This window comes from Gekko japonicus, unplaced genomic scaffold, assembly GCF_001447785.1.
Source record: "Gekko japonicus isolate JY-2015 unplaced genomic scaffold, Gekko_japonicus_V1.1 scaffold2289, whole genome shotgun sequence".
In the NCBI taxonomy this organism is placed as follows: Eukaryota; Metazoa; Chordata; class Lepidosauria; order Squamata; family Gekkonidae; genus Gekko; species Gekko japonicus.
The window spans coordinates 180222-189854 of record NW_015172617.1 but is presented as its reverse complement, the minus strand read 5'-3'; positions in this window follow the sequence as shown (position 1 = coordinate 189854).

The following is a 9633-nucleotide window of genomic DNA, read 5'->3' as shown; positions in this document are numbered from 1 at the left end:
GACCTGGGATGATTGGGTTCAACTTCCCTCACTCGGCCATGGAAGCCAGTGCCAGGTGACAGTGAGCCCATCACAATTTCTCAGCCTAACCTGCCCCCACAAGATTGTTGTTGCAAGGACTAAGTGGAGAGAGAGGAACGATGTGACAAGCTGCTTTGGGTCCCTGTTCAGGGGGATAAGCAGGATATAAGTAATAATAAATAATAATAAGCAGTCAATCCTAAAGGAAATCAAACCTGACTGTTCCCTGGAAGGACAGATACTGAAGCTGAAGCTCAAATACTTTGGCCACCAAATGAGAAGGGAGCACTCGCTGTAGAAGACCCTGATGCTGGGAAAGATTGAAGGCAACAGAAGAAGGGGATGGCAAAGGATGAGATGGTTAGACAGTGTTATCAATGCAATGAACATGAAATTGAGCAAACTCCAGAGGACGGCAGAAGACAGGAGGGCCTGGCGTGATGTGGTCCATGGGGTCGCGAAGAGTCGCACTCGACTGTGCGATTGAACAACAACAAAAGCATTAACAATTAATAAAGAAAAAATAATAGTAGTTATATATCCTTAATATTTGTGTTCTCTACCTTTATAGCGTTTTGTGGTTTTAGCCCTGAGCGTCAAGGGTTCAAATCCCTATTTGAGCCCAAGCAGTGCAAATGCTGCAGATGCATATGAATTTGATGGAATGTTTGTATTCAGATTTTGAGGCTTAGAAACAAAGACCACCTCATTTCAAATTCTTTTCATACGTGTATGTTAATTTTGTGTAGGAAAACAACAACATGTGTTGTGAGGAAGGTCGCGAACTGGTGGGGGGGGGGAGTGTCCTGTCCCTTTAACAGTGGTTGGATATGCAGAAATGGACAACTGAAGCTTTTCATGGAATCCAGCTACATAACGTAACCTGACCACTGCTGCAGTCATGGGAACCAAGATGGCACTGGAAGTGTAGTCACTCTCTGCCACATCTTCCAATAAAACCGCCTTTTACTTTGTAACTTTTAAAGTTATAAATGATAAGAAATGGATAAGAAGTAGTTTTTGGAAGCTAGCTTCTTCCCCTTTTTAAGCAGGGTGTTGGGTTTTTTTAATTCTCAGCGGGTTTATCTGGCTGTTTTCACTGTAATCTTTGTTTGGCCACCTCCCATTCCTTTTCTCCAGGCAATGAAACAAGATAATTGCTGCAGCTCAAGCTGTTATTAAAGGACAGCTAGACGGACTAGTTTAAAACACTACATGTAACCCAAATGCAACCTGTCAGAGGGAGATCAGGCAGCATCCACCACTGCCTGGACCCAGTTCAACTGGGAACCTTTCCCTCCAGCAGGCATTAACTGGGGCCACGAAAGGGAGGACAGGAAGCAGCCAGGCACTCTGCCGATAAGCTTTGATCCTGCTCCAGCAGCTAAGAATCCTCTTCCCACAAAACATTTGTATTTAGTGTCATATGGCATTGATTTTTACTCCCGTGACCCACTTTTGGAGCCAATTTTGGCTGAAAATAGTGAGATAAAATTGAATTCTACTCTCCTGTAACATTATGTATAATTTATATATTGAAGAGAGATTTAAGTTGGAAAATGGCTCCTTAAACCAGAGGGAGGCTTCAAACTTTATGCAGAGGAGTGGTAGGATTCTTGTCATTGTATTGTGCTATTTTTACACCTATAATTAAAAAAAAAATAAAGCCTTCTCAATAAAACAATGAAAAAGAAAAGTGAGATAAAAACACAGTAAATAAATCTCCCAAATTTCCCAACAGTGAACTAGACACATATATGTTTGCAATTCGTTGCAGGATATGCATTCATTTATGATAGGAGTGCTGGATCATTCGTCCTTGACTAGCAGATATTTTGGGGTTTAATGGCTTTTCATTTTTAATAGTTTTTATGTTTTATGATTTTATCATGTTTTATGTTATAAACCTCCTCAAACAGATGTGGCATATTATTTTTCCCGATGTTGGGACCGCCAACCCCCCCCATGCCACCATCACGGCCTCACCCAGCTCCCAGAGGACGACCACTGGACTCCCCTGTGCTCACCTGGGGTGCTGGGGGAATCCAGAGCAAGCCGGCCTAAGAGAGACCATTGGTGGGCAACACGCTGCCCCTGAAAAGCGGCAGCAGCAGAGCCATCGGGGGCCCATAGGCCCATGCTGAGACGGCCAGTCCCGGTCCTGTGGCCCGGCCCAAGAACCCACCCTGGCGTTCGAGCTCTGCGTCCCGAGTGGGACCACCCAGCTGCATGCTGCCTGAGTCCGGAAGATGCGACGGGGATTGTGGCCCCTCCCAGGGGTCGGCGTCCTCAGCTATGTAGGGGGTTGGGGCTCGGGATGGGAGGAGGGCAGCGAGAGCACAGGGAACACTGGGACAGGGGTGGAGGAATAAAAGGAAGCAGCACCAACAGGCCAGGGATGACTATCTGGATTGGGAAAAGGCATGAGGGACAAAGAGAGACGCCGAGAGCCAACCATCCAGAAGGAACGGATCGGTAGGGGTGGTGAAGTAACCCCCCCCTGTTCAGGTGTCTGAGGCCTCTGCTGCTTCAAAGTCAGGACACCAAGGTGGTGGAACAAGGGGGGCTAGAGGACGATAGCAGCAGCGGGGAGGCGTCTTCTGGATCTTGTGACATTATTACTTTTATTGTTGTTGTTGTTGTTGACATTTTTAGGCTACCTTTCCATAGCAGAGGAGGGAACAGGTAAACAATCTTCCTGGGGAGAGAAATCCATAATTTGGGTTCCACAAGAAAGAAAGCTCATTTTTGGGTTGCTGCCCACGTAGCCTCAGAAGGCAGGGGCATCTGAAGCAGGGCCCCGGGGATGACCTTAGTGGTTGGGTTATTTCATATGGGAGTAGACAGTACTAAACGTATGCATATACATTGTCCAGACAGACAGACAGACAGATAGACACCAACAAACTAGTGTTGCCAACTCTGGGTGAAGTCTGGATGGGTTTAAATTAAGGGCGGGGAGATACCGGGGAGATACCAGGTGAATATTAGGGAAAACGTTTTTACAGTAAGGGTTGTGCAATAGTGGAATCAGCTGCCTAGGGAGGTGGTGAGCTCCCCCTCACTGGCAGTCTTTAAGCAGCGTCTGGACAAACATTTGTCAGAGATGCTCTAGGCTGATCCTGCATTGAGCAGGACGTTGGACTAAATGGCCTGTATGGCCCCTTCCAACTCTTGTGGTTCTACAATTCTGTGATCACTTGCTATTACAATTGATTTCTAGATGACAGAGATCAGGTCCCTTGGAGAAAATGGCTGCTTTGGAGAGTGGACTCTATGCCATTGTACCGGGCAGAGGACCCTCCCTCCCCAAACCCCACCCTCTCTGACATGCATCGAAAGGAGTGCTACCCTACTGATTGGTCATTTGATGTATCTTTTTTTGTCCTCTACCCAAGCTGTTGTCTGAGCCAACCACGTTTTGCCGGATTGACACATGTCTCATATATCATTCTAGAGCACTGCTGCCAGCTAGGAGGTAACAGAATGCGAGATTTACAACCAAGCTTACAGTTGTGGAAACGGAGTCAGCCCAGCTGATGTGCTTGTCGAGCATTGTGCAAATGGCTTACTCAAAGCCAGGCACTTCAAATAACTCCCGTCTTCTCCAGCATCGCCTCCGTTGGTGACACTACCTTGTGACACGAACGGAATGAATGAAAGACATGAAGGAAGCAGTTTGTCGCCCAATAACTGACTTCTCATTCAACCACATCCTGCTAACTCTTTGTTATGGCTCCCCACCTCCACATCCTTCTGTATACAGCACAAAGAGTCTGTGCTGCATTTACTAAAGAAAGCTATGTAGGTCAGTTTTTCAAAAGCGACTTCTGCGTTTGCACATGCATGGTAGGGTCTGTTTTTAAAGGCGAGAATGGGCAGCCCAGACAGCTAGTTTCCTACCACCAATCGGGAGGCCTTAAAGTGTAATAAATTAGCACACAAAGAAGCTCACCTGGCAAATGTATTAACAGAATTTGAAATGCTGAAGAAGGCGTTGAGTTATAAAATAATTTGTGGCTAAACAGAACAAGATTGTTACAGAATAAGAAAAGCTTAATTTGCTAACAGTCTGTGTTTTTAACAAAGGACCTCAATTCTATAGCCGAGAGGGGAAAGGCCTGACTGCAGAGAGAAATGTAAATTTCCCTGAGCTTAGAAATTCATGGAGCTCAGTGTGGGTTGCATTAGAACCATGCTACATTTTGTTTATTTATGTTATGAGCTTTTGGCCCCTGGTATTCCCCAGGGCTGTTTGCAAAGGTTTAATGAAACATGGCAAATGCTCCATGTGAACGGGACCAAACTCCATTCTCCCAGACCAGAGTCTGCCCTCCTAACCACTACACCAAACTGGCTCTCAGTGGTAGCGGCTATAATATTGGGCTGCGAACCAGGAATTCCACGGTTTAAATCACACCTTCATGTGTGGTAGGTGTCTTAGGCTACATGTAAAGTCATGTGGGTTTTTCTGCAACAGATTGAGCTCTGCTCCTTCCTACTTCTCCTTCTCCAGCAACATGTATGTGGACATGGAATCGAATCCTGATCACTTATTCCTTTTTATCTGTGCTTCAGGCACACAGTCCACTTTGTGGTTGTTCTCAAGTCCTTTCTGTGTTCATCTAACCAAGCATTCTGTGATTTATTTTTTAAGTCACACTTTAAAAATTGAGAAAGGAACTTTTTGTCCCTTTGGCGGCCAACTGAAAAGATGGGTGTCCTGAGCTTGGTTTAAGAGAGAAAGGCTTGTGTCTTGCCCACAAAGTGGTCTTTTATGCATTCACTGCCAAAGTTAGACACAGAGTAGTATAGTAGTTAGAATGGTAGACTAGACTCTCAGGCCTCAGTTATCAACCCTGAGGTGAGACCTAGAGATATCCTTAAATTACGACTGATCTCCAGACTATAGGGATCAGTAGTACCCCAGGAGAAAATGACTGCTTTGGAGCATAGACCCTATGACAATATATCCCTCGGAGGCCCCTCCCCAAACCCTGCCCTTCCCAGGCTCAATCTCCAATTCTCCAGGAATTTCCCACCTGGAGTTGGCATTCCTAGAGAGATCCCGGTTCGAACTATGGAACACATGAAGATGCCTTATAGTGAATCTGACCCTTGGTCCATCAAAGGCTGCGGTCACACGGAACATTAGCCACGCTAGAGAGACGGAAGTCAGGCGGAGTTTCCGGGCGCGATCTCACCGGCACATCTGGGAAGCGTAGGGCTTCCGTGGCTCAACCGAGGCTTCCCGTTGAAACCGCGCTGCAAAAAACTAGTACCTTGGAGGTACTAGTTTCCAGAAACTGCGGGGCAAGGGCGGGCGTCTGATCGCATTTCCGGTGGCATCTGGCGCCCGCCCATGTCCCCTTGCAAACAAGGGGTTTTTTTCCAAGTCTCCGTGGATGCACACAAGCACCCAACGGAGCATGCACATTTTCGGTGTACACGACAAAAAAACAAACAACCACCCGTTTGCCGCACCGTGCGCTTCTTTGTTGTACGCAGGATCATCCTGTGATCAGCACCTCTCCCTTCCCATGGAACCTCCATGGGACCTCCACGGAACCTCCACGGGAGGTCTGATCAAGTAACTCCGCATTAGTTTGCCCCGGGGCAAACAGCCACGCTTCCCCCCCGCAGTTTCCTGCCCGTGTGACCGGAGCCAAAGTCAGTGTTGTCTACTCAGACTGGCAGGGTCTCTCCAGGGTCTCAGGGTCTTTCACATCACCTCCTGACAGATCCCTTTTTAACTGGAGATGCCAGAGATTGAACCTGGGACCTTCTAAATGCCAAGCAGATGCTCTACCACTAAGCCATGACCCCCATCCTCTCAGCCTCACCTTCCTCACAAGATTGTTGTAAGGATAAAAACAGATGGAAGGGAGAATGATGTTGTGTTCACAGTGGGGAGAAAAACAAACTATCAATATCTAAATTAATAAAACAAATAATATCACCTGGATGCTTGGAGTGACATTAGACAAATCACTTAATTTCAACCCCCACATATAATATGGGGGTAATAATCCCGACCTGCCTTACAAGCTTGTTGCAAAGATTCCCAAAGTGATGTATCTGAAATGCTCTAAATCATTATCGATATGCACAGTCCAAACCGTACTATGCAACCAACCAGGAGCAGGTGTTCATCACTGTGATCATGCAGCAAATAGCTCCTGCTGATGGGTTTAGCTGGGAGGGACCAGATCTCAGCAGACAACTATGTGTAAAGAAGGAGGTTACCATCTAGGGTTGTGATCCTCCAGGTGGTGGCTGGAGATCTCCTGGAATTACAACTGATCTCCAGGTTACAGAGAATCATAAAAGCATAGAGTTGGAAGGGACCTCCAGGGTCATCTAGTCCAGCCCCCTGCACAAGGCAGGAAATTCACAACGACCTCCCACACCCCCACCAATGCTCCCTCTAAGCTGTGGAGTCTTTTGAGCAGAAATTCTACTTTGTGAGCTACTGGCATCAAAGTTGTGAGGAAGTGATTTGGCTACTGCATAAATTAGTTTGCTCTGGAGCCATCCTTCCTGAGCTAAGACAAAAATGTGTGAGTTGGAGGCTAAAAAACTGTGAGCTAGCTCACACTCTCAGCTTAGAGGGAACACTGACCCCCACTGACCACTGTTCCGCACCTAGAAGATGACAAAAAACAGAGGTCCATCAGTGGCTATTAGCCACAAGGGATAGATTGGGGCTCTGGGGCAAGGGATGCTCTGTCTTCTTGGTACTTGGGGGGGTCAACAGTGGGAGGGCTTTCTAATGTCCTGGCCCCACTGGTGGACCTCCTGATGGCACCTGGTATTTCTGGCCACTGTGTGACACAGGGTGTTGGACTGGATGGGCCTTTGGCCTGATCCAACATCGGCGTCTCTTACTTTCTTATGTTCTCCAGGATCTCCAGCCAAACTGGCCTGTAGAGAAATTGCTTCCTGACCCCACAGTGGCGATCACCATTTCCCTGGTCAGCAGAAGGGGGGCCACGAGAACTAAGCACTGACGGAACCCTTCCTGCCCTCCCTCTCATGATCTGCCTAAGTTCACAGAATCAGCATTGCTGTCAGATGGCCGTCTAGCCTCCTCCAAAGAAGGAGAGCCCACCACCTCCTGAGGGAGCCTTACTGAGGAACCACTCTAACTGTCAGGAAGTTCTTCCTAACGTTTAGCCAAAAACTCTTCTGATTTAATTTCAACCCGTGGGTTCTGGTCTAACCTTCTAGGGCAACAGATACATTTCCCTGGAGAAAATGGCTGCTTTGAAAGGTGGGCTCGATGTCATTATACCTGCTGAGGTCCCTTCCCAGACTATGCCCTCTCCAAGATCCACTCCCAGATCTCTAGAAATTTCCCAAGCCAGAGCTGGCAACTCTGTCACCATCTCTAGTACTGCCATATGACACTGTTTGCATTTGAAAAGCTATGTGGGCACAAGAACTGTATCATTGCAGATTGCCACCAGGGGGGGAATGCAGGCTTGAATTCTCATCCACCCCAAACCAAGCAATTCTCTATATATGGAAACCTGTGGAGAAGGTCTCTCCTCCTATGGCACTTGTGGGAGGTTTGAACTGGCGTGAACACTGAAATTTGCAAGCTCTCCCCATCTGTATTCTCAATCTGGTATGCTCCCTGGAAGACTGTGCCACTTCCTTTGTTTTTTTTAAAAAATGTTTGAATCAATTCTGACAAGCTGATTCTGGTGTGTGGGAGAGGATCTATAGACTGAATGTTTCCAATCCTATGTGCTTTCATACTTCTTCTTCTTCTTCTTCTTCTTCTTCTTCTTCTTCTTCTTCTTCTTCTTCTTCTTCTTCTTCTTCTTCTTCTTCTTCTTCTTCTTCTTCTTCTTCTTCCACCATTTGTGAGTTGTTGACAAGATGTTGTCTCCGCATATGTGATGAGGAGAACTTCAAGCTCCTTCAGTGCAGGGAGGTCAGGGCCGGGTGAAATTCTCTAGGTGCTCCAGATGACTGGCTTCTCATAAAGTTACTTGTATACCGTAGTTAGTTACTACGTGGTGAATAATTGTCAGCCATTGTCTAGCAAATTCCCAACATACCACTATAGTTTTCCCTCCTCCCCTTGCTCATGGGAAGCAGAGATGGGGAAGAGGGCAGGTATATACAGAGATATCGATGGACTATTCTGTCAGTAACTTTTATCAATTGCCTTTCCACCTGAAAGGTATCCACCACAATATATAATGAGTCTCAGCTGAACATCAAAAACTAAAAGCTGAAACAAAAAAATAAAGTGGTTACCCCTTCCAAAAAATGTAGAAGGCCACAATAAAGCCTAGGGTGGCAGAGGCGGAGAGGCACCAATAAGTCTGGCTGCCCACCCACCCCCAGCCCACCTGCCCACGGCATCAGGGTCTGTTCTGGAAGGCACCCCAGGCCTGAGTGGTTGGCCAGCAGAGAGCCGGCTCCCTTCTTTCCTCCCTCCGTCAGGGGGGCATGGTTGGGGTGGGCCCAACAGCCAAGCACAGGGCCCGGCATGGCCCTCTTCCTCCCTCCCTCTGCTGAGGCTTGCCTTGCCTGACCTGGGGGGGGGAGGTTTACATGAACACACATGGCAGTGCTTTATACTGAATCAGATCCTTGGCCCATCAAGTTGCTTATAGTGTTACTGAGTTCAGTTTCCCTTGCATATTTGAATGTATGTTTCATATAATATTGGAGAGTGGTGGATGTCTGTTGTATGATGGTATTGTCAAATAATACCAATAGTTTAATAACTTCTGGTTTTCATCATTACTTTTTATTTAACATTGACACAACTTTTTTTAAAAAATAAGTTTATTGAATTTTCATAAGGAACGCTACATTTTCATAAAGAATAACATTCTAACTCCAAAGAAGGAGAGCCCACCACCTCCTGAGGGAGCCTTACTGAGGAACCACTCTAACTGTCAGGAAGTTCTTCCTAACGTTTAGCCAAAAACTCTTCTGATTTAATTTCAACCCGTGGGTTCTGGTCTAACCTTCTAGGGCAACAGATACATTTCCCTGGAGAAAATGGCTGCTTTGAAAGGTGGGCTCGATGTCATTATACCTGCTGAGGTCCCTTCCCAGACTATGCCCTCTCCAAGATCCACTCCCAGATCTCTAGAAATTTCCCGAGCCAGAGCTGGCAACCCTATCACCATCTCTAGTACTGCCATATGACACTGCAGATTGCCACCAGCGGGAGGGGGGGGGAATGCATGCTTGAATTCTCATCCACCCCAAACCAAGCAATTCTCTATATATGGAAACCTGTGGAGAAGGTCTCTCCTCCTATAGCACTTGTGGGAGGTTTGAACTGGGGTGAACACTGAAATTTGCAAGCTCTCCCCATCTGTATTCTCAATCTGGTATGCTCCCTGGAAGACTGTGCCACTTCCTTTGTTTTTTTTAAAAAATGTTTGAATCAATTCTGACAAGCTGATTCTGGTGTGTGGGAGAGGATCTATAGACTGAATGTTTCCAATCCTATGTGCTTTCATACTGCTTCTTCTTCTTCTTCTTCTTCTTCTTCTTCTTCTTCTTCTTCTTCTTCTTCCACCATTTGTGAGTTGTTGACAAGTTGTTGTCTCTGCATATGTGATGAGGAGAACTTCA